General features: G+C 33.8%; 1 non-coding gene across 1 annotated transcript; it reads right to left on the reverse strand.

Moving 5' to 3' along the window:
* Positions 1–354: 354 nt before the first annotated feature.
* On the reverse strand, positions 355–428 carry TRNAI-GAU. Its single transcript has one exon. It is a non-coding gene; the product is annotated as a tRNA-Ile (tRNA).
* Positions 429–5,438: the final 5,010 nt, after the last annotated feature.

The following is a 5,438-nucleotide window of genomic DNA, read 5'->3' on the forward strand; positions in this document are numbered from 1 at the left end:
TTAAAAAAGTATTTGTTTACACATGAAGAAAAGAGTCTGAAAATTCAAGACATGATACAGTGGTGATAGTCTTTTTTGGGTGCTGTTATTATGAGGACTCCTTATGTTCTTTATACTTTATATATTTCAGATTCTTTCATCATGAACATGTTATTAGCTTTCACCCCTTAATTATAAAAAGCTGTCTCCCTGCAAATGAATGTGAGTGTGACTTTTCAGTTCTTAATTACTGTGATTGACACTTGACAACTGCGGGGTAGGGGGAAGATTTCCTCTCTCCATAGTACATTTTCTCTTATGACCGATGGTTGGTTTGTTTGTTGTTTTTGTTGTTGTTGTTGTTGTTTTGGGCACTGGCTGGTACAGGGGTTGAACCTTGGGCTTTGGCGTTATCAGCACCACGCTCTAACCAACTGAGCTAACCGGCCAGCCCGTGACCAGTTTTGATAGGAGACTGGTAATGCATGTCACCTACTCCTTAGTCCTTCCCAAGAGAGGTTAGGGCGCTGCTGACTATGTACCTTCTGGTCCATAAATACCTTAATGGAACACTTTAGCACTATTTCATTTGGAAACTTTGGTTTTCAGCAAGTTGTTTTTCAGTTAGAAATCAGCGATAAAAACTTTAAAAGAAATGAGCATCCATTTAAAACAAAGTTGGCAGAGAGCTACCTGAAAATAACAGATTTCAAGGCTTTGAAGATTAGAAGACATGTAAGAAGTTCAAATAGCTTTTTTCCTATCTAGAGAATTGGATAATTCACTGCTCAATTAGCTAAGGAGAGGTCTTTTTAATTTTAACTAGATGTAATAAGGAAAGATAGTATACAAGTGTTCAAAGCATATTGAAGGTCTTTTTTTTTTTTAAGTTTTTTTTCCCCCTGTTTTTGAATTTTAAGATGGAGGCTATAGCTTTCTTAATGAAAGTGGTTATAGATTAATAAATATTCTAAAGCATTTTACTAAAAAGTATGTCTGATAGGCCCAAAGTCCTGAAAGAAAATGTTAATTTAGATAATTATTAAATACTTATCTGTTAGTAAAACAAATGATTATCTACTAGAAAAACAAAACAATTTCATTGTTTGAATATTTTGTAAAAATATCAGTCACCTAGAGTCCCACAGAGATATCCATTCCCCCATTCCTTGTTTCCAGACTTACATTGATAATAGTTGAAAGAAAGCAAACTTAAATAAGGAATTTACTGGAAGCAACAACATGATACCAGTATATATTAATTTCAATCTCCTACACTGTCTACCTTTTCAAGCATATTACTAATAATATTCTGGTTATATTCATAAGCTTAGCAAATGTTTAATTATCAAAGGAAGATTGATTTATATTCAGCATATTTCCAAGGGAGAAAGGTGTTTTTTGATGGCACTTCTTCAACAAAAAGTTATCAAACAAAAAAAAGATTCTTGAATCACTATCAATTGACCTGAAAATATAATAGTTCACAGACTCCCATGCATTCCAAATAATTGAGTTTTAAGTCCCTTTGACTTTTATCTTTACAGCTAAATAATATTGCCGATTTTCTATTTCATTAATTTCTTTTTTTAAGGTGGATATATGTATAATATAAAAAAAATAATTGCAATATTGTAAAAACTTTCATTTCATTTTAAAATTGAGAGGAAGTATGTTGGTACAACTTAATCAAAAGTATATGTTATGAAATATTTTTAAAAGACATAATAATAGTCTTATTCAGAGATAAGAGACAGAGTTGTCACATCTTAGAGCAGAATTTCAAAGTTTGATTCATACATTACATACCACGAAAAGATTCTTTAGGTGATCTGTGCATTAATTATTTAGATAAATAATCTACAAAATAGGACAGAGCAAAATAGAGAAATTTTAATGCTTTACCATATTACATCAAATGCAGTAATGGAATAACACCTGTAATGGAATTTCACTGAAAACAATACTGATTTTCTGTTAATAGTAGAGAAATTGTGCAAGGAGAGGGCCTGCTGATAAGAGCAGATCCAGTACACAGTTCCATGAGGACAGAAACCGTCTTTCCCATTTTCATATCATGCTGTACCAAGGCCTCAGTAACTACATGTCGAGTGAATTGATGTGGAGGCAGAAACACTCTCTTTTGGGGTTTTGACATGAAGAGTACATTGGGAAGGAGGCAGGGAGGCTTTGTCCTGCTTAGGTGTTCCAAAAAGCAAAAATGTTGAAAGACATATCTAATATAAACACATTAATTGATAGCTAAGGATTTGCTTTCATGATTTAGCAATATAGTATACTGTAAATGATTTGGGAAAAATGTATCTTTTTAATTAAAGCATATATGCATTTCCTTCATGCTGTATATAGTATAAAAATGATCAAACACTACTTCTCTCTTCTATCTTTCTTTTTAAAAAATAGTACAAAATTCACTTCAGTCCTGTTCATGTGACTGATTATTGCCCTTCTCTCTAATACTCAGACCATACTTCTAGAGAAAGTAGAAACTGTCAAGTATATACTCAGCCAGCTTCCCTCTCATCCATCTAAAATTACCTTCCTGCCTGCCTCTTAAACAAATGGTCAGTCTCCTGCCTGTGGTTAATTCCTCTGTTTGTGCGATTGTCCCACTCCCTCAACTTCCATGACAGCATCCCATTAGTTAATCCTTCTCTCTTCTTTAATCATAGTTGCTCTTTCTCAACAATCTCCTTTCTCTTACCCGGAAATGGAGCTTTTCCCATCCTAAGGAATAGCCTTCCCTCAATCCTATTTTTGACTAACTACTGCCCTATCTCCCTCATTCCCTTTACTGCCCAAATTCTTGAATACAAGTCTACACTGTCATGCACTCCTCCTCTTCTCAGGCATTATTCAAGCCACTGAATCTAGCTTCTTCCCCCACCACTCATTGCTCGGGTAGTTGCCATCCCTGTTATTGTCATGGTCATTGTCATCATAGCAATGTCTGTGTAGCCTCTGTTGCTTCCTTCAAATCAGTCTCACATATTGCATCCAGAGTGAAAATTCTCAAATGCTAATATGATCATGTCCCCATGTCTTCAGAATAGACTGAATTCTTTAACTCACAGTTCAGAACCTAACCCTGCTTTCCTCTCCATCTTCATATTCCAGCCAAAAGAAACCACTTTTGGTCCTTGGACAGATCATGCTCTCTCAGCTCTGTCCCTTTGCACGTGCTGGTCCCTTTGCCTAGAACCCCTCCCTTCCCCAGGCCTCCCTAGCATTTAGCACAGAGCATGGCTCACAGTATTGTTTTTTATCCTTTAGATTAAAATAATCTAGAACCTTATCTTAGAATGCTCTAAATTCAGGAAACTGCAGTGACGGCTCTGGCTGATAGGATCCTATTAACTTTTCTCTACATGTGCCAAAAAAGCTGAACATGCTAGTTATAATAACCTAGCTTTTATCTTAAAAACCTGTTAGGACCTTTTTATATCTGATTATAGATATCATATCTTTAAACTAGTATCTAACTATTAAAAGAGAAACTTGAAAGAGTTATTTAAGAAAAAAGTCTTAAAATTTTAATTATTTTAGGCATATTTCTTATAGGTAAACACAACAAAATAATTTTAGTGATTTTATCATTTTTATGCAGTAATTTTCATAGTATTTATCTCTGGGGAAAAAAATGTATGTTAAAGATGAGTTTCAAAACATCTAAAACATTCCTAGTTTTGTTACTACTGTTATGTTCACGGATGTTATATATAGTCAGACACATTCGAATAGATGATTTAAGTTTGTGGCCAAATAATACTCAGTTTTGCAATTTCCTATTTCTTTGGTGAGAAAAACATTGCGATATTGAAGTTATTAAGGTTCTTAGTATAAAAATACACCTCAATAAATGTTAGTTAATCTTGTTACATAAACTCTCAAAATTTACCTATATGTGGCATTTTGGATTATAAATTAGGCTATGTTCTTATGAGTAATAAACATAATATACATAATAATGTATAGTAACTCAACTTGTTGAACTTATTTTTGTTTTTGTTTTTGTTTTGACTTGGCCTGGTGTTGCCCGCACCACGCTCAGCCAGTGAGCGCACCGGCCACCCCCATATAGGATCTGAACCTGCAGCCTCGGAGCTACCAGTGCCACACTCTCCCAAGTGAGCTACGGGGCTGGCCCTTATTTTTGTATTTTTATCATGACATATCATTAGCAGAAGTGAAATTGAAATAAGAAATTCCATTTAAAAAAATAAAAACAATTTATTAATATAATTTTATTGCCACTGGTTGCTTTTTGTTAAATAGTTATCATATTAGCTTGCTTGTTGACAAATTTAGAGAAGACTATGCATTGTGGACTGATGCTCTAAATCATTGCTCAGATGTATATCTATGTCTGTATGAGTATCTATATCTGTTCTGTATCTATATCTGTGTCTATATATTTAGGGATTTCATCAAAAATGCCTAAAAATATTAGTGATATCCTTTCCAATAAAAAAGATGAATATGTTGAGGTATCATATTGATTTTTTATTTTAAGTGTTTAACAGCTTAACCACTAAAGTATATCTCTATGTAACAACTATGTAGTTTTAAGAGAGGACCCAGTTCACCCTGTGTGTGGTACACATGTCCTCTCATTTACTTAAAAAGTATCAGTCAATAGATTTCAATTGAACTCCTACCATGTGCAAAACACAATGATCTATGGAAACACAAAACACCAAGAGAGACAGACCTGCCTCATGCATTTATAGTCTGGAAAGAAAAACATGATGTATGTTCATGAAAAGTCAACACTACAATGATGCCACATGACTATTAAAAGAATTATATAAGTAGTAATTAAATTTAGTATATATAGAAGTAGAGATTGATGGAAAGGCAACAATGTCATCAATTATGAACACTAAAACTCCTTCCCAGAAATTCTATGTGAAAAGATTAATTGCTCATGTTTTTACTGGATTTAGGAAATGATTCCCATGTTTCTTAGAACTGATGACTAATGGGTCAATAACATATGGTAGTATATAGTCTATAAAGGGCATTGAGGAAAATCCGGGGAAACTGAAGCTAATTTGAAGATTCTGAACAGTAGCAACAATAACAACAATGTCAATAACTAACATTAATTATTACTACTGTCCAGACACTGTGATGTGGCCCATGCATGGATTATACAATGAGAATGTGACCCATAGAGTCATAAAGTTTCTTGCAGAGAGCCTTGCTATAAATGTTTGTTTTTGTCATCATCTTCATCAATTCTTATGTCTTTATTTCCTTTATTGTCTGTATGATTTCAAATAAACTAGACCTGGCAATTTGGTTGGAAACAAAGAGACTTATCAAATAGAAATTAACCTGGGTAGAATAGATCAGAGCTGGGAAGGCCAAAACCAGGGAATCCAGGCATTTAGAAGAATATAATAGGAGGACAGAATACATAACAATTTTTAGAT

The sequence above is a fragment of the Galeopterus variegatus genome, unplaced genomic scaffold (assembly GCF_000696425.1).
Source record: "Galeopterus variegatus unplaced genomic scaffold, G_variegatus-3.0.2 Scaffold144, whole genome shotgun sequence".
Classification (NCBI taxonomy): Eukaryota; Metazoa; Chordata; class Mammalia; order Dermoptera; family Cynocephalidae; genus Galeopterus; species Galeopterus variegatus.